This window comes from Triticum aestivum, chromosome 3D (genome assembly GCF_018294505.1).
Source record: "Triticum aestivum cultivar Chinese Spring chromosome 3D, IWGSC CS RefSeq v2.1, whole genome shotgun sequence".
Taxonomy (NCBI): Eukaryota; Viridiplantae; Streptophyta; class Magnoliopsida; order Poales; family Poaceae; genus Triticum; species Triticum aestivum.
Genome location: NC_057802.1, coordinates 95,443,996 through 95,464,082, shown reverse-complemented (window position 1 = coordinate 95,464,082; position 20,087 = coordinate 95,443,996).

The following is a 20,087-nucleotide window of genomic DNA, read 5'->3' as shown; positions in this document are numbered from 1 at the left end:
GCTGCGCCCCCCTCTCCTAGTCCAACTAGGATTCCTCCTAGGACGGGGCGCACCACCTCCTGGCTGCTTCCCTCTCTCTCCCCTCAAGGCCCACTAAGGCCCAATACTTCCCCGGGGGGTTCCGGTAACCCTCCGGCACTCCGATTTAATCCGAAACTTCTCCGGGACACTTCCGGTGTCCGAATATAGTCGTCCAATATATCAATCTTTATGTCTCGACCATTTCGAGACTCCTCGTCATGTCCCTGATCTCATCCGGGACTCCGAACTCCTTCGGTACATCAACATACATAAACTCATAATAAAACTGTCATCGTAACGTTAAGCGTGCGGACCCTACGGGTTCGAGAACTATGTAGACATGACCGAGACACCTCTCCGGTCAATAACCAATAGCGGAACCTGGATGCTCATATTGGTTCCTACATATTCTACGAAGATCTTTATCGGTCAGACCGCATAACAACATACGTTGTTCCCTTTGTCATCGGTATGTTACTTGCCCGAGATTCGATCGTCGGTATCTCGATACCTAGTTCAATCTCGTTACCGGCAAGTCTCTTTACTCGTTCGGTAATACATCATCCCGCAACTAAATCATTAGTCACAATGCTTGCAAGGCTTATAGTGACGTGCATTACCGAGTGGGCCGAGAGATACCTCTCCGACAATCGGAGTGACAAATCCTAATCTCGAAATACGCCAACCCAACAAGTACCTTTGGAGTCACCTGTAGAGCACCTTTATAATCACCCATTTATGTTGTGACATTTGGTAGCACACAAAGTGTTCCTCCGGTAAACGGGAGTTGCATAATCTCATAGTCATAGGAACATGTATAAGTCATGAAGAAAGCAATAGGAACATACTAAATGATCGAGTGCTAAGCTAACGGAATGGGTCAAGTCAATCACGTCATTCTCCTAATGAGGTGATCCCGTTAATCAAATGACAACTCATGTCTATGGCTAGGAAACATAACCATCTTTGATTAACGAGCTAGTCAAGTAGAGGCATACTAGTGACACTCTGTTTGTCTATGTATTCACACATCTATTATGTTTCCGGTTAATACAATTCTAGCATGAATAATAAACATTTATCATGATATAAGGAAATATATAATACTTTGTTATTGCCTCTAGGGCATATTTCCTTCATCACCTGGTTCTGTAGACGAAGTAGAGTCGGTGAAGTCTGAAGGCGTGCGCTGAAGAAACGACTCCTCATGAGCCACCGGGACCCTGAGCCTCGGGAGGCTCTAGGGGCTCGGGAGGTTCCCTGAAGACCGTCTCCATCTCCTCCAGGACGGCGTTTTACCTGGCCTCCTGAGCTGCCAAGACACGCCGCAAGTTGCGTTGATAGGCTGACGCCACGCTCGGCAAGCCGAAAGGCATGTGAACATAGCTGTGAGGCGGGCCCTCGCAGCGGCCCACACGCGGTGGCCAGAAGCGCTCCTGAGACACGGCCCTGTTGAGCCCTGAGGCGTCAACGCAGACACGTAGCCCAGCATCCTCGCCAGGATGCAGAGCTGCGCCTCGTGAGCGGCTGTCGCCACGCATGGCTCTAGCTTCTTGCAGTTCCTGAGTGGTCTTGGTGATGAACTCCTGAGTGGTGGGCACTCCTTGCCCCGTGCTCTCCTGGAGGTCTCATACCGCGAAGCACGCCTCCAAATGGTGCCCGAGCATCTCCCTCGTGAGGTTGGCTAGGTCTTAGGCCCTCCAGAAGAGAGCCCCCGAGCCCTGCCCGAGGAGGGCGGCGGGCGCGCCTTCCTACGCGATGGAGGGAGGCACCCCTGGAGCAGGCACTGATCCTGACGAGGCTCCTGCCGCGACGCCATCCTCCTGAGGTCCTGCACGGCGCGGCTTCTTCTTCTTGGGGATGGCCTCTGGAGGGCCTTCACTTCTGCTGTCGGGGTCGTCGATTGCTGCGGCTTGAAAGGCGCGCTCGAGGGAGCACACCGCATCTCTTTCTTCACATGAGACCGAGATGATTCCTCCGCTTCCTGGCATCTTGAGAACATTGTTGCCGTGATGAGTGACTGCCATGAACTTGGTCAGGGCTGGATACCCAAGGATGGCATTGTACGGCAGGCGGATATGCGCGGCGTCGAAGTCGATGAGCGCGGTACGGTAGTTCTTGCGCTCCCCAAAGGTGACAGGCAGGCGGACCTGCCCTATCGGTGTGGTGGAACCGTCAGTCACCCCTGAGAAAGGCTTGGTGGGCTGGAGCTGTTCATATGGCACTTGGAGGTTGCCGAACGTGTCGACGGATAGGACGTTGAGCCCTGCGCCGCTGTGGATGAGGGTCTTGGTGACCTGCACATTGCTAATGACTGGGGAACACAGCATAGGGAGGACGCCAGCGGTGGCGGCGCACTTGAGCTGATCTGCCGCGTTGAAAGTGATGGCGCATTGGGACCACCTGAGCGGGCGCGTGGCCTCGAGCTTGGGGAACACCGCGTTCACCTCGCGAGCAAACTGTTTGAAGATACGCTGAGAGGCGGGGGCCTGGGCGCCACCCAGAATGCAGGCGATTGCACGCGGCTCCTAGAAGCCCCCAGCCCCCTCGTCCTGGTGGTGGTCGTCATTCCTTCTTGGTGGTGGCAGCGGAGGAAGACCGGTGTTGCCCTGGGGCAATCCTCACGAGGCGGATCCCTCCAGGCGCCCTCGCGAGGTTGGTCTTGCCAGTGGTCCTCACGAGGCCTGTCGCGCCACTCCTGGCGTGGGCCACAATCATCCCAGCGTCCACGTCCACGTCCTCCTCCACGGCCATAGCCCCAGTCGCTACGCTCGGGGCGTCGACCGTAGCGTCCTTCTCGTATGGCTCTGAGCTCTTGACAGTCACTGGTGTTGTGGGTGTTCAGGTTGTGGAAGGCACAGAACGGTCGGTCGTTCTTGGATGACTCGGGCTGATCTCTGCCCCGCTTGGTGTCGGGCTTCGCTGCGAGCATAGCTGCCTCCTTGCGCTTCACGTCCTTGGCCTTGGCCTTCTTCTCTTCTGCGCCTGCGGCTGGCAGCTGGAGGAGGGAAGGCACCCCTCCTCAGCTCTTGCGCACTTGGTCGCCAGGTTGAACAGCTCCTGAGATGTGCAGAGCTCCTCGTGGATGGCGAGCTCTTCCTTCATCTTGACACCACGGACACCGTCGGAAAACGCGGAGATGATGGCCTCGTCCGTGACCTTGGGGATCTTAAGGCGGGTGTTGTTGAAGCGCTGGATGTACTTCTGGAGGGTCTCTCCTAGCTGCTGCTTGATGTGGCGCAGGTCACCCGCGGCCGGCCGGCGGGCGGGTGCGGGTGCCCTGGAAGTTGGCGACGAAGCGGTCTCGCATCTCGTCCCAGGAGCAGATCGAGCCGTGCTGCAGGTTCAGGAGCCAGGAGCGGGCTCCATCCTTGAGAGCCATGGGGAACCAGTTCGCCATGACTTTCTCGTCGCCGTTGGCCGCTTCGATGCTCAGCTCATAGAGCTGCAGGAACTCCGCAGGGTTGGCGGTGCCGTCGTAGCGAGGAGACAGATCCGGCTTGAACTTGCCTGGCCAGGCGACGCTATGCAGCTCGGGGGTGAAGGCGCGGCAGCCGGCCGTGGTTGCAGGGGCCCGTTTTGGCGGTGGAGCTTTGTCTTGACGAGGTTCGCGCTGCGCCGCTGCGGGCAGTGCGCGACCTTGACGAGGTGGCGCGGGGAGCGCGGGTGCAGCTTCTTGCAGCCGCGGGATTTCTTGGTAGCTTCTCTCTTCGCGCGCGGGCGCCGGACATGGTGGGTCACGCCGCAGAGCCGCGCTCCTTGGTGCCGAGGCGCCGTCTTGGGGCTGAGGTGGTGGAGGCACGCCACGAGCTCCATCGCTCGCGGCTGGTTGAGGGGGAGGCAGAGAGTGGGACGGCGCCGGAGAGCCCCCCGCACCGCGGACAAGCTCGGCGATGCGGTCGAGCCACTCCTCGTAGAGGTCGTCGATGGGGCGGTAGCGCAGGAGCTCGTTCGCCGCGAGGAGCGCGGGCCGTGCCTCCATGGGAGCGCGGTGCGCGTGAGACGAAGAGCCGGTAGGGGTCAGTGCTGGAGTAGCGTTGCGGCCGTCCTGCCGCACCGAAGGATGGAGCAAAGACACCTGCTGCTCGTTCCCCGCCGGGCCGGTGGCAGTGTTTGCGGCGGGAGACGGAAAACGACGAGGTGGCCCAGCAACGGGAGCCGTCTGAGCGACGCGGGCGGTGATGGCAGCCCGACGCTCAGCTCGAGCACGGCGAGCGTCCGCCATGGAGAGGATGGAGCGACGAACTGATGGAAGGGAAACTACGGCGCACCCCTACCTGGCGCGCCAAATGTCAGATTTGGCGTTCCGGCAAACCCTTAAGGTTCGAACACCGGGGTGCGCGCGAAGCCTTTCCCTCCTACCGATCTGCGCCCTAGCTCGCTAAGATCTCACGGACGAACTCGACCAACTCGCAACACAGAAAGACACAAGGTTTATACTGGTTCGGGCCACCGTTGTGGTGTAATACCCTACTCCAGTGTGGTGGTGGTGGATTGCCTCTTGGGCTGATGATGAACAGTACAAGGGAAGAACAGCCTCCTGAGGTTGAGGTGTTCTTGTGCGTATGAACTTGTGGCGTGAGTATTCGATGCCTCTACTGTGGTGGCTAGCTCTACTTATATAGGCCCTAGTCCTCTTCCCAAATATTGAACGGGAAGGGAGCCAACAACGGCGGACAAATTTAAAGGGGGACAGCTAGTAGAAGCTATCCTGACAAAAGCGGTCTTCGCCTGCGAAAGCTCTGGTGGTGACGCCGTCATGGGCTCCACGATGACCTCCGTCTCGCCGTCCTCCTGGTCTTGGTCTCGTTGCACCAATAAAGTAACCTTTGCCTGATGCCTCGGTACTCTTCGCCTGCGCTGGCCTCCTTAGCATCAAAGAGGAAACAAGGACGCTGTGCGTGCTGGCGCCCCCCTAGCGCCCGCCTGGTGCGATGTGTCATGGCTCATGTCATGAGGGTCTCGTGAGGTTTGCCCCGCCTTGATATCTCCGCTCCTCGTGAGCCTGCCTGACTAGGCCACTCCAGAGGAGGTCTTGCGTCGTCCGCCTCGCGAGGCTTGGACCCTCGCGAGCGTCTTGGATGCCTTGTTGATGAAGATGGGCCGTACGGCCTGCTAGCTCAGCCGCGCTGTGGGCCGCAGGCAGGCAACTCTGGGGACCCCCGTTCCCAGAACGCCGACAGTAGCCCCCAGGCCCAAGGTGCGCTCGGGCTTGGCTTCGGGGCGAAGCCAAGGGTCAAGTTCGGAGCACCGCGGGCCCCAAAAGCCTGTGGCCTTGGTCGATGCGTGGCGGTTGATTGGACGTGGGCGTCTCCGCTTCCCCACGCTGCCTCGGCAACTGCTTGACTTGACAAGTCCCTGCGACATGCAAGGAAAACAATCATTGCCTGCGCTCGTGGGTGACGCCAGTTGGCCTTCTCTTGCTATAAATGGGGAAGGGGGCCGGAGCCCCCGTCACCCATCTCTTCCTCACTTGCTTGCTCCTTCCTCTCTGCTCCTGTCGGAGTAAATGGCCACGGGTAGCCTAACTGACTACCCCTGGTTCTTCAGAAAAATTATCAGGCCTTTGGGCCTTCAAGCACTCCAAGCATTTGGGCCGCCTTCCCTGGCCGGCTACCTCTGAAGCCGACTCCCGGAAGGCGACCCAGCCTCAAGCAACCCCTCCCCAGGACGACTACGGGGTGGTCGACTCCAAGAAGCCGGCCAAGAAGGACGCCGACTCCTAGGAGCCGGCCGAGACCACAACCGGCAAAGCTGTTCCCACATAACGGCGACAAGACGGGGTGTGGCCACAGTGCGGCCCACTACCCCCGAAGCCCGAGGCGGGCATGGCTACAGGAGCCCGTACGGGACGGCCGTCTCCCGTGCGGCTCGGCACTGTAGCCATGTTAGCCTCGACGTCATCCACGACAGACTCCCGTTCGGCCCACAGGCGGCGGGCCCCTTTAGCCAGAGAGAGACGTGGAGGCGGCCCGGGCTTTCCCAGTCGGCCAAGGGCGTAGCCGGCCCCCCGAAGCCGGCTACTCCCTTCCTCGAAGTAGGAGCCCCATTAAGGAGACAAGACGAGGTAAGGCTACAGTGAGAGCCCCCGAGGCGGCCCACTGTAGCCACGCTTACCTTGACAAAGCCCTCGTCATCAGAGGCGAGGCTACAGTAAGCAGCCGCCGACAAGACCCTAGGCGGTGGGGCCGGCCTGTCGACCAAGAAGCCGGCAGCCGGCGGGACCCAACAGCCGGCGGAGAAGCCGGTGAGCGTAGACACTGACGGCTGGGACCAGAGCCCAGCCGGATTACCATTGTACCCCCGGGGGGTAGGGCTATATAAACCCCCCGGAGCACCCATGCAAAGGGTTGGCCTCTGAGCATAGTTGGCTTCTAAGGATAGCACACACACCATAGATAGAGAGAAGTAAGAGCTAGCCTTGTTCTTCTTCTCCCTTGAACCCAAACAGCTCTAGGAGCGATTGTAGCTACTTTCACCGATCTAGTGATCATGCGGAGACCCCGCAGAGCAGGACTAGGGGTGTTATCTCCCCGGAGAGCCCTGAACCTGGGTAAGATCCGCCGGCGTGCATGTCTTCGCCTCATCCCGTTTCCAGGCACCGGCGACGTCTTATTGGCTCCCACAATGATAAGCCATCCCTTGGCATATGTCGCACCAACCACCCGACATTTGGCACCCACCGTGGGACCAGGTGCACCGTCGTCTGGAGACCTGTTCTGGACGGGAACCCTCTTCCTCCCCCGCGAGCGCAGCCAGCCTGCTGCGCCCGATGGCGTTTGCCACGACGCGCTGCAAGGCGTCGACGACGCCTGCGCAGCGAGCTGCCTCGCCGATCTGCTCGGCGAGACTCGCATCTCCGACGAGCCTGCGTCCGACGCAGGCATCGACTACCTCGAGAGCCGCCTCGTCAGCCTCCTCGACCAGCTCCACGTCTCCAGCGAGCCTGCTGCAGATATGGAGTCGGTCGGCTCCACCGACCCGATGCTCATCGACTCCGACACAGCGTCGCTTGACGCCTACCCCTCCGACGTGGTGGTCTTCGACGACCCCCTCCCTCGAGCTGACATCGGTAGTAGCGTTGTCACCGAAGTGCTGGTCATCAGCCACGTCGCCAACTCGGGCGAGAATGCCCATGACGCCCTGCAAGTGGCGATGCACGACCTCTCCGTCCCCATCCCGGCCGATGCCGACGCCGAGACCCTGGAGGCACGCCGCCTCGCCCTCATCACGGAGGGCCAGAAGATAGCCTCCATGAGACACCTCACCGAGGCCCACCAGCGCGAAGTCGACCGCGCCGCCTTCGGTACGCCGCCGCCTAGCGGCCCGAGCCGAGCCGGCTTCGTCCAGAAGCGCGGCGCGGCCGTTGCCAGCATGCTGGGCGCAGATCGCCCCGTCTACGCCACCCCGCTCGAGAATCTGCGAGCCGCTCAGGCGGCTGCAGAGGAGCTCAATGGGCTGGGAGCCGATGAGCTCCCCTACATGACAAGACGGATCCAACAGCTGATCGACGCGGCTGCAGAACGGCACGAAGCCGGCGCCCGTGCTGATAGTCATCCCCCGCGCCGGGAGCACGCCGCGACGTCCCGCTCGCCGACTGCGAGCGGCGCGCGCCAGAAGAAAGACAAGAGCCGGCTGCTAGCCGCAGCCGGACTCGCATCACCATCGAGCGCGACGCGGAGGGCCGCTCTCGAGCAGTAGAGCACCAAGGAAATCAGCCCCCTCCTCCGCCTCGAAGAGAAAGACGCCTCACCCCGCCGCCTATCACACACCCGACTCTTGGCGACCGACTCGGCCGCAGAGAAGGAGTCGGCGAGAACGACGCCCGCCACAGGATCGACCGCCTTGCTCGATCCTTGGCGTTAGAAGAAGAAGACGATGTCGGCCCACCATGCTTTGGCCCCCGCATCCGCGACGAGCCCTTCCCCAAAGGGTTCTCGCTCCCCAGAGACACGCCCAAGTACAACGGCTCGGTGAAGCCGGAAGATTGGCTCATCGACTACTCCACGGCCGTCAGCATAGCCAACGGCAATCGGCGCGTCACCGTGAAGTATGTCCCCCTCATGCTGCAAGGCACGGCACGCACATGGCTCAACAGCCTCAAGCCCTACAGCGTCAACAGTTGGCTGGACTTCACTGAAGTCTTCGTCCGCAACTTCACCAGCACCTACAAGCGGCCTCCCAAGCCTCGCCAGCTCTCCCTCTGCATCCAGGGGCCCAACGAGTCGACCCGCGACTATCTCACGCGACGGGCCGAGCTCCGCAACTCCTGCGAGGGAGTACACGAGGTCCAGGCCATCGAGTACTTCACCGCCGGGTGCCGAGAGGGCACCCTCCTCAAGCACCGACTCCTCTGCGACGAGCCGGCTACCCTCGATGAGTTGCTGGTCATCGCCGACAAGTACGCCACCGCCGACTCCTCAATGAAGACCGAGCTCCGAGTGGACGCCTCGGGGAAAGTAATTGCTCCGGCTCCCAAGACGCCGGCTGGCAACCCTAATCGGCGCCCCTACGAGAACAACCACAAGCGCAAGGGCCCCATGCCGACTTCCTCCAGTCGGCAGGTGGCCACGGTCTAAGACAAGCAGCCCGAAGATCGGCCCGCTCCCAAGAAAAAGGGTGGTCGGCCGCCTTGGCAGCCGCCTTTTTCCTATGAGCAAGCTCTCGACGCCCCCTGCAAGTTCCACGGCGGCGCGAAGCCGTCCAACCATACAACCTGGAAATGCCATTGGCTCAACCGCATCACCAAGGGCGAGGGGATGTTGCCGCCTCCGCCTCCTGGCCCGCCGCCTCCAGCCCCCCAGCAGCCGGCGGCTCGGCCGGCAGTCGGCGCCATCCAAGACGAATTTCCCGAAGAGCACGCCGCCTACGTCGTCTTCACCAGTCAAGCCGACGCCGACAGCATCAAGAAGTGAATGCAATCGCCACTAGCGCTCCCGAGTTCATGCACTGGTCAGAAAAGTCAATCAGCTGGAGCCAGGCCGACCACCCAGAGGTGATGCCTTCGCCTGGCTCCTATGCAATGGTCTTGGACGTCACCCTCGCGACGGAGAGGCGAGCTGCCAGATTTTCCCGTGCCTTGATAGACGGCGGAAGCAGTATCAACATATTGTACCGCGATACCATGGAGAAGCTGAACATCAAAGCGAAGCAGCTCATGCCGAGCTGCACCGTCTTCCATGGTATCGTCCCGGGCCTGTCTTGCTCCCCAATCGGCAAGATCAAAATGGATGTTCTCTTCGGAGACAAAGATCATTTTCGCCGGGAAGCAATATGGTTCGAGGTAGTGGATTTGGAGAACCCCTATCATGCACTGCTTGGCCGACCTGCTTTGGCCAAGTTCATGGCTGTGCCCCACTACGCCTACCTGAAGATGAAGATGCCGAGCTCGAAGGGGATCATCATGGTAGCCGGCGATTACAAGAAGTCCATCGAGTGCGCCATGGCCAGCAGCCGGCTGGCCGAGTCCCTCGTGGTGGCAGAAGAGAAGAAGATGTTGGAGCGGGTTGTGGCCATGGCCGGCAAGCCGCCGGCCTTGTCCCCCAACCCCAAGGATTGTGATGCGCAGGGCTCCTTCCAGCCTGCCAAAGAGACGAAGAAGATACCTCTGGATCCGGAGAACCCAGAGAGGTTCGCTGTCATTGGGGCGAACTTGGACAGTAAATAGGAAGGCGAGCTCGTTGACTTCCTCCGTGAGAATCGAGACATCTTTGCATGGTCCCCAAAGGACATGCCGGGTGTCCCGAAGGATTTCGCCGAGCTCAAATTACATGTCCGAGCTGACGCGAAGCCGGTCAAGCAACCCCTCCGCCGACTGTCAGAAGAGAAGCGAAGAATCGTGGGAGAAGAGATAGCCCGGCTCCTTGCCGCCGGCTTTATCATGGAAGTGTTCTTTCCAGAGTGGCTTGCCAACCCAGTTCTGGTTCTGAAGAAGAATAACAAGTGGCGTATGTGTATAGACTACACTAGTCTGAACAAGGCCTGCCCAAAGGATCAGTTTGCTCTGCCACGGATTGACCAAGTGATAGACTCCACGGCCGGATGCGAGCTGTTGAGTTTTTTGGATGCGTACTCAGGGTACCATCAGATCAAGTTGGACCCGGCTGACCGCCTGAAGACTGCTTTCATCACACCCTTTGGAGCTTTCTGCTACCTGACAATGACATTCGGCTTGAGAAATGCCGGTGCCACTTTTCAGCGTTGCATGCAGAAATGTCTCTTGAAACAACTCGGCAGAAATGCCCACGTCTACGTAGACGACATTGTGGTGAAGACAGAGAAGCGCGGTACCTTGCTGGAAGACCTGAAAGAAACATTCGCCAACTTGCGCCGATTCCAGATCAAGCTCAACCCCGAGAAGTGCGTGTTCGGAGTGCCAGCCGGCCAGCTGCTAGGCTTCCTGGTCTCCGAACGCGGCATTGAGTGCAACCCCGTCAAGATCAAGGCCATCGAGAGGATGGAGATTCCCACCAAGCTGCGAGATGTGCAGAAGTTCACTTGCTGCTTAGCCTCCCTGAATCGTTTTATCAGCCGACTAGGAGAAAAGGCTCTCCCCTTGTACCGACTCATGAAGAAGTCCACTCACTTCGAGTGGAATGATCAAGCCGACCAAGCCTTCCATGAGTTGAAGAAAATTCTGACCACTCTGCCTGTCCTGGCTACGCCGACTAAGAAGGAGCCCATGCTCCTCTACATCGCCGCGACTAGCCGAGTCGTCAGCACTGTTGTTGTGGTCCAGCGCCCGGAGGAAGGCCGAGCCCAGCTAGTCCAGAGGCCGGTCTACTATCTCAGCGAAGTACTATCCAGCTCAAAGCAAAACTACCCGCACTACCAGAAGATGTGCTATGGAGTGTACTTCGCTGCCAAGAAACTGAAGCCCTACTTCCAAGAGCACCCCATCACGGTCGTGTGCACCGCCCCGCTTGCCGAGATCATAGGCAGCCGGGATGCATCCGGCCGGGTGGCCAAATGGGCCATTGCATTGGCGCCCTACACGATCTTCTATCAACCCCGCACCGCCATCAAGTCGCAAGCATTGGCCGACTTCCTCGTCGACTGGGCCGAGACCCAGTACTTACCGCCGGCTCCCGACTCTACCCATTGGCGGATGCACTTTGACGGGTCCAAGATGCACACCGGCTTGGGAGCCGGCATCGTCCTCACCTCTCCCAAAGGCGACAAGCTCAAGTACACGCTGCAAATCCACTTCGCCGCCTCCAACAACGTGGCCGAGTACGAGGCGCTCGTACATGGGCTCCGGCTAGCCAAAGAACTTGGCATACGCCGGATCCTGTGTTACGCCGACTCAGACTTGGTGGTCTAGCAATCGTCTGGCGACTGGGACGCCAAGGACGCGAACATGGCGAGCTATCGTTTCCTCGTCCAGCAGATAAGCGGATACTTCGAAGGGTGCGAGTTCCTTCACGTGCCAAGGGCCGACAACGACCAAGCAGATGACCTAGCACGGATTGGCTCCACCCGACAAGCCATACCGACTAGCGTCTCCCTCCAGCGCCTCCTCAAGCCATCCATCAAGCCGTCTCCAGAGTCGGATTCCATCTTCGTACCGCCTGCGCCAGATACAGCCAGATCCGACTGGAGAAATCCTGCACGCGGCACGGGGACTTCAACAACTGGCCCGGGGACTGCCGTAGTGGCACCCGGCCCGGGGACTTCAGAACCCGGCCCAGGGAATGCAGCAGTCGGCCCGGGGACTACAACGACACAAGAAACGGTGGCCGACTCCAATTCAACGCCACCCAACCCACCCACCCGAGTCATGGTGGCCACATTAACAGAAGAAGAAGTCACAGCTCCCTCATGGGCCCAGCCCATCCTCAAGTTCCTAGTCAGCAGAGAGCTGCCGGCTGATGAGATCTCAGCAAGACTAGTGCAACGACGAGCTGCAGCATACACAATAATCAACAGAGAGCTTGTGAAGCGCAGCGTCACTGGAGTTTTTCAGCGTTGTGTCGAGCCAGAAAAAGGAGTGGCAATCCTCAAAGACATCCACCAAGGCGAGTGCGGCCACCACGCAGCCTCAAGATCCCTTGTGGCCAAGGCTTTCCGCCATGGTTTCTTCTGGCCGACTGCCTTGGAGGATGCTAAAGATATAGTCAAGAGCTGCAGAGGATGCCAAGTTTTTAGTTCCAGGCAACACCTGCCGGCTTCTGCACTGAAGACCATTCCCCTCACCTGGCCTTTAGCCGTCTGGGGACTGGACATGGTGGGCCCCTTCAAGACAGCCCGCGGCGGCCTGACACATCTACTGGTCGCTGTGGACAAGTTCACAAAGTGGATTGAAGCAAAGCCAATCAAGAAGCTCAATGGGCCGACTGCCGTAACATTCATCACCGACATCACTACTCGGTACGGCGTGCCGCACAGCATCATCACCGACAACGGCACGAACTTCGCCAAAGGAGCACTGGCACGTTTCTGCGCGACGCAGGGCATCCGACTGGACTTAGCGTCCGTTGCCCACCCGCAGTCAAACGGCCAGGTCGAGCGAGCAAATGGACTCATCCTTTCCGGCATCAAACCCCGACTGGTTGTACCACTGGAGCGATCAGTCGGCTGCTGGCTCGAAGAGCTGCCGGTTGTCCTCTGGAGCCTGCGCACTACACCCAACAAGTCAACCGGCTTCACTCCATTTTTCCTCGTGTACGGTGCCGAGGCTGTCATCTCAACAGACATCGAGTTCGACTCGCCTCGGATCACCATGTACACGGAGGAGGAGGCCAAAGAAGCAAGAGAAGACGGCGTGGACCTCCTGGAAGAAGGCCGGCTGTTAGCACTCAGCCGGTCCGCCATCTACCAGCAAGGGCTGCGCCGCTACTACAACCGCAAGGTCAAGCCAAGATCCTTCCAAGAGGGCGACCTTGTGCTCCGGCTGATCCAGCGAACAGCCGGCCAGCACAAGCTCTCGGCCCCTTGGGAAGGCCCCTTCGTCGTCAGCAAGGCACTCGGCAACGACTCCTACTACTTGATCGACACGCAAAAACCAAGAGCACGCAAGAGAGACGACTCCGGCAAGGAGTCGGAGCGACCATGGAACGCAAACCTCCTAAGAAGATTTTACAGCTGAAAAGTAGTATGTATCACGCTACCCTTTTGTATTAAGTACAAACCAACAGGCCCCCCGAACAGTACTCGGGGACTGCCTTTTATTTATCTATGAATGACGAGTGTCATATCCATGAATGTATTATTACATTTTGAATTCTTGTCCGGCACCGGGCTCGACTAGTCGGCCCGGGGACTGGCCGCCTTGAGCTATACGCAAGTTTTTCCTAAAGTCAGAAAAGTAGTGCGCCGGCTCCCGAGTCCTCTCTTGTTGAAAGTCACAGCTCAAAGAACTGACTGTCCGACTAGCAAGAGGGAAGACAGAAAGGATGCCCACACGAAAAATGGCTAAGGAACAACGAACCTATATAGCAAAAAGACGGCCTCCAAACATGCCTGCCGGCTGCCAGAGCAGCCGGCTGGCCGGCTTCCTAACAACACTTAAGCTTTAGTTCAACAAAGCTAGAGTACTCCCCCCCAATCGGCCAGGCACCCCTCCAGCTACAGATTGCAGAGCAACTGTTTGACCGGGGAGGCGGCAACCAAGGGAGGGCGGCAAAGGAAAAAGCAGAAGGACAAGAAAGCAAAAGTGCAAGGAAAGACCAAATGCATAAGTCATATATATACATAAAGCCGCCAACAGGCCGGCAACAGACATAAGTTCGAATACACCCAGTGGGTGGAATGGTGCGAATTTAACCAAACATTGTTCTAAAGAGTAACAAGACAGGAAAAGCAAAAGACGGCAGACTAGGGCGTGACATGGAGGCCGAGCTGGTCGGTGAAGGCGGCCTCGCCGGCTGAAGGAGTGGCCGACTAGCAGGTCCCGGCTTGACCACCACCCGCGGCAGGAGACGCACTCGCACGCGACGTAGTGCTGGAGGCGCGGTCAGGCTGAGGCTGGCCGGCTGCTCCACCAGCCGGCTCGGCGTCTTCACCCTCCTCCTCCTCCTCTTCGCCCTCGTCGCTGGAGTCGATCTCGTCCGCCGAGTCCTCACCGTGCGCCGGGTCCAGCCCGAACCACTCCTCCGGCTGGGCAGCACCGTTGTCGTCCACCTCGGGGGCGAAGACGCTGGTGTCGGTGTAGTCGGCGATCGCCGAAGCCCGCCGGATGATGGCCGGCCGCGCCGGCTCTAGCTCTGTGTCGGCTTGCTGCCTCCAGGTAGCCAGCTGGTCCAGGCTCAGGCCGGGATACCAGGCCTTGACGAACTCCAGCGCCCGCCTGGCGCCGGAGCGAGCCGCCGAGGGCTTCCAAGCTTCGAAGCGGCCGACTGCCACCTCCAGCCAGTCGGCAGTCTGACTGGGGGTGCGAGGGACCACTTGGCCGGGCCAGAGGGTGGCCAAGACCTGCACCCCGGCACGCTGAAGCCGGCTGCATGCGAGCCTGGATCGCCAGGAGCTGTTCCTCCAGCGAGCGGCCGGCGGTTGGCGAGATCTCAAAGCCAGCCTGCCTTCGTGCTTGACGACGGGCCTCGATGGTCTGGTTGGCAGCAGTAGAATAGCCAGGGAAGTATTCTGCGCAAGCAAGAAGAAGAAAGGAAGAAAAGAACACCAAAATCAGAAAACAAGCCAAAGTGGCAGATGGCAAGAAAGGACGAAGAGGTAGACGGCTTACCGTCAACCAGATCTTCGATCTGGCCATAGCCAGAGACCAGAGTCTGCCTGGCCTCTGCCCAGCCGGCCACCTCCGTCTCGAACTCAGCCTGGAGAGTGGCATCACGGTCCTGCGCCGTCTTCAGTGCCGCCTTGTGGCTTTCCTCCTGATCGGCCAGCTTCTTGACCAGGCGGTCGCGCTCCTGCACCAAGGCGGCGAGCTCGGCATCCTTGGCACGAAGAGCAGTCTGGGACTCCCCCAGCTGTGCCCTCAGACTGGCGTTGGCCGCTGCAGAAACGGCAGAAGAAGAAGAACAGTAAGAAGTCGTCAAGGAAGATCCGACCCGACTGCTCAGCAGTCGGCCCGAATCTCGGGGACTACACCCAGTGGGTGCGCTGACGCGCCCCCACATTAGATAAAGAACATGTCACATACCTCGGCTCTCAGTAAGGTCGGCGGTCTTCTGAGTCAGCTCCCGAGCCTGGGAGTTGAAGGCGGCCGCTCGAAGGTTGTGGTAGTCCTGCAAGATGGACAGAAGACCGAAGTAAGAACAAAAATAGCAAAGACAAATCCTCCAAGAAGTTCCAAGCCGCCTGCTCAGCAGCCGACTCGGAACTCGGGGACTACACCCAGTGGGTGCGCTGACGCGCCCCCACGGAAGAAATCAAGATCGAGAAGAGAAATCAAGATCAAGAAGAAGCAAGATGGGAATGCTAACCCGGATGGCCGCCCGCGTTGCGAGGAACTCGTCGGTGAACTGCCTCAGCGCTGCGGCTTGGCTTTGAAGCCGGGTCCGGACGTCTTGTGCAGCCACGTTCACCACGGCTGTCTCTCCGCCTGGCGTCCACCCCGAGGTAGCGCTGGCCGCCTCCGCATCTCGGGCCGACGAGCTGGAACCCACGGCCGGCTGTGGCTCCGACGCGGCTTTCTGTGGCTCCGACGCGGCCTTCCCCGCGTGCCGGCTCGGCGGCATCCGGACCGCCACCTCAGCCCTCGCGGCCGCCTCGCCCTCCGCCGCCTGTGCAGGCGGCGGATCAGGCCGGCCGCCTTGGGCCGCCCCAGTCGGCGGGGTCGGCTCCGGCGCCTTCTCCAAGATGATGACGTCGTCGCCGCTTCCCCCCAGCCCTGGCTGGTCGCCGCTGGCTCCCCCTGGCGAGGGCTCCATGTCCCCAGGCGCCATGACGCGCAGCGGGGTGACCATCAAAACCTCGCCGCCGCCGCCGCCTCAGCCTCTGCCTGGGCCCTGGCTGCGGCCTCGGCGAGTGCCTTCGCCGCCTCCTCCTCCCGTGCCGCCTGGGCGGCGGCCGCCTTCCGTGCCTCCGCCTCCCGTGCCTCCTGCTCCTCCCGCGCCTCCCGCGCGTTCCTTTCCGTCGCCTCCTAGAGGTCGGCGCGGGGGTCCACGCGGCGGGTGGTGCTCCCAAAGCCCCTTGGCGACTCGACAACGGAGCCGGCAGCCGCCCGCTCAAGTGACAACGGAGCTCTGATCGTTGAAGAAAAAGACGAGAGCTCAAGAACCACCAAAGAAAAGAAAGAAAGAGAGTACACAAAGAAAGCGAACTTACGCCGACACGATCTGCGGTTGCTTCACCGCCTTGCGGAAGCGAGCCGCCTTTGCGGCCGCCTCCTCCCACCTGGTGGCTGCCGCCCCGCCTCTGGGTTTCTTCGTTCGGCTGCCGAACAAGCCCTGGGCGGCGCGACACTTCTGACCTCCACCCCGAGCAGGCTGCGCAGCGGAGGAACCCGCGCCGTGTCCAGATGCCGGCTAGCGGCGCGGGACGGCTTCGGCTTCATCATCGTCCGGCCAGTCGTCAAAGGTGGCACTGAACCCGGAGCCACCTGCTTCGCCGCCGGCTTGGCCTCCACCCGGCTCGACGTCGTCGTCCATACCGACCGCCCTCAGGTCGGGGTCCTCCAGGTCATGTTCGGTCCTGTCGGGGACGAATTGGCGCTCCGTGTCTGACCCGCCGGCCGGCCGAAGCAGAGAGCTCTGTCGAAGAACAAGCCGACTAAGTCAGAGTCGGCCAAGAGGTGCTCGGCAACAAATCAAAGAGAGAGAAAAAGAGACAAGGAGAGCATACCGTAGGCGGAGGATTGGCTCGGCTATATGGCTCCTTGCCGAACTGCCACTCTTCGGTGAGTTTGCAGTTCGCAAGGTAGTTCACCATGTAGGCGACCTCCTCGCGCGGCATCTCCTTGGTGCACATTCGGCTCGGGTCTAGCTGGCCGCTCTCTGACAGATCAGATGAGGCCGGCTCTGGAGTGGACGAACCCGACGCGTGACGAACGCGGCCAGAAGATCGGGCCCCGTCAGGCCCTCCGACTGGACCATCACCCGCAGTTGGGCGACGGCGGCGTTTCTAGCCGGCGACAGCGTCACCGCCCGGAAGGACCACTGGGGCAGCCTGCCCGCCGGTGGGCCGGCTACATAAGCCGGCAGGTTGATGTAGTCGCCCCATGGGGCGATGTTCCACACGTAGAAGTACGACTTCTGCCACTTCTTCACCGATTGGATTAGCCGGATGACGGGGAAGGGGTTGTCGGCGACCGATCTCCGCGACGCGACGAAGGCGCCAGTCTGAGCCGGCACGCCCTGCATGCGCGTGCCCAGCTTTGACTGGAAGAACTCCCCCTAGAGCTCGAGGGTGGGGAGGACGCCGAGGTAGCCCTCGCACAGGGTGACGAAGGCGGACAACAGCACCACCGCGTTGGGGGTGAGATGGTGCGGCTGGAGCTGATAGAAGTCGAGCCAGGAGTGGAAGAAGGCACTCACTAGCAGACCGAAGCCGCGCAGGAAGTGCGAGCGGAAGACCACCCGCTCGCCCTCCTGCGGCTCCGGTGTGATTTCCCTCGCCGGCGCGAGGCGAACCTCCACTTTGTCCGCGGTGGGCAGCCGCCGCGTGTCGCGGAGGAAGTCGACGTGGTCGTCGTGGATGTTGGAGCCGTCCCAATCCCCGCCATACTGCTCCGTGGCGGGAGGCATGGCGAAAGCTAGCACGGCGGCGGAGGAACGCGCAGTGGAAGAACGCGGCGGCGAGGCGCTGTCGCGAGAGCGGGCGAGCGAAGAAGACGGTGGAAGTAGGAGGAGCGTGCGAGGGCCTGCCACCCTCCACCTCCCCCTACTTATAGCCTCGCGAGGCGAGGCCGAAGAGGCCGGACGTGGGGGGAGACGTGGGATTAACTGCGCCCACTCCCCCCACGTCTCGCAATTATTGCGCATAAATGCGAGCCAAAACTGCCGCACGGGACGTGCGGGCGGTTTCGGGATACAAAGGATCCGCGCCTGGGCCGGGGCACGGACGTGGCGGGGCCCCGCCCTGCGGCGACGTCCCGTCACGTGCGTGGGCTGGCAGGCTTTCCGGCCACGTGGTTCGCAGACGGTCAGTGGCCGGCCCGCAGCCCGGTGCGCGCGCCAGCGGGCTCCCGCCCTCCTACTCCAGAAGATTTCGACTCAGGCGGCGCGCCTGACCAAGGCCGGCTCCCAGTTGCCGGCCCGTCAAGATAGGAAGCTGATCGAGCTTCTCAACCCCTACTCCACCTCGAAGCCCAATCAGCTTCGGGGACTACTGTCGGAGTAAATGGCCACGGGTAGCCTAACCGACTACCCGTGGTTCTTCAGAAAAATTATCAGGCCATTGGGCCTTCAAGCACTCCAAGCATTTGGGCCGCCTTCCCTGGCCGGCTACCTCTGAATCCGACTCCCGGAAGGCGACCCAGCCTCAAGCAACCCCTCCCCAGGACGACTACAGGGTGGCCGACTCCAAGAAGCCGGCCAAGAAGGACGCCGACTCCTAGGAGCCGGCCGAGACCACAACCACCAAAGCTGTTCCCACATAACGGCGACAAGACGGGGTGTGGCCATAGTGCGGCCCACTACCCCCGAAGCCCGAGGCGGGCATGGCTACAGGAGGCCGTACGGGACGGCCGTCTCCCGTGCGGCTTGGCACTGTAGCCATGTTAGCCTCGACGTCATCCACGACAGACTCCCGTACGGCCCACAGGCGGCGGGCCCCTTTAGCCAGAGAGAGACGTGGAGGCGGCCCGGCCTTTCCCAGTCGGCCAAGGGCGTAGCCGGCCCCCCGAAGCCGGCTACTCCCTTCCTCGAAGTAGGAGCCCCATTAAGGAGACAAGACGAGGTAAGGCTACAGTGAGAGCCCCCGAGGCGGCCCACTATAGCCACGCTTACCTCGACAAAGCCCTCGTCATCAGAGGCAAGGCTACAGTAAGCAGCCGCCGACAAGACCCTAGGCGGTGGGGCCGGCCTGTCGACCAAGAAGCCGGCAGCCGGCGGGACCCACCAGCTGGCGGGACCCAACAGCCGGCGGAGAAGCCGGCGAGCGTAGACACTGACGGCTGGGACCAGAGCCCAGCCGGATTACCATTGTACCCCCGAGGGGTAGGCCTATATAAACCCCCCGGAGCACCCATGCAAAGGGTTGGCCTCTGAGCATAGTTGGCTTCTAAGGATAGCACACACACCATAGATAGAGAGAAGTAAGAGCTAGCCTTGTTCTTCTTCTCCCTTGAACCCAAACAGCTCTAGGAGCGATTGTAGCTACTTTCACCGATCTAGTGATCATGTGGAGACCCCGCAGAGCAGGACTAGGGGTGTTATCTCCCCGGAGAGCCCCGAACCTGGGAAGATCCGCCGGCGTGCATGTCTTCGCCTCATCCCGTTTCCAGGCACCGGCGATGTCTTATTGGCTCCCACAATGATAAGCCATCCCTTGGCATATGTCGCACCAACCACCCGACAGCTCCACTGCTGGCAACAATGGCACCTGTCAGAAGGTTTTCTGCCGAAGAGAAAGGAAAAGCTCCCCGTGATGATCCAGGGCCACTTCCGCCGAAGAAGAGGTCGATCCATCGCCGTGATGAAGCGGCGATGATGGTGGTGTCGAGGCCTTGGCGTGAGAAGCCTCCTCCGGGGAACCCGCTACCCTTGTACGCCCGAGCCGAGGGCTCGGGAGGACGGAGTGACGGCCAGCGCCGCTCGCGCTGTGCCCGGGGTCGCCGCGCCGCGGCGACGCGTCCCGTCGTCCCTGGGGTCCATGCAGCGGACTCCTCGCGTAAGTTGGTGCTGTGGGCACCGATGCCTCCAAGCTCCTGGATCCGCTTCCCGCGGTTCTTCTCCGACGTGATGCCGCCGAGAGGGCCCCTCAAGCTCTGGTTGCAGCATGCCGACTGTGGCGCTCTGGCGACTGGAGCGGAGATCGAAGCGGTCCCCGCCGGCAAGATCTTCATGGCCCGCGGTTGGGGGGGCGAGATCGCACGGGCCTGCCGTGCGAGGGGCGCCCTCGTGATCCACTTCGAGTACGACTGCGCTTCCACGCTCTTCTTCAAGGTCTTCGATGTCGAGGGCCGCCGCCTGGAGTGCTGCCCCGGAGAGGAGCGCCAAGCTGACGCGCGG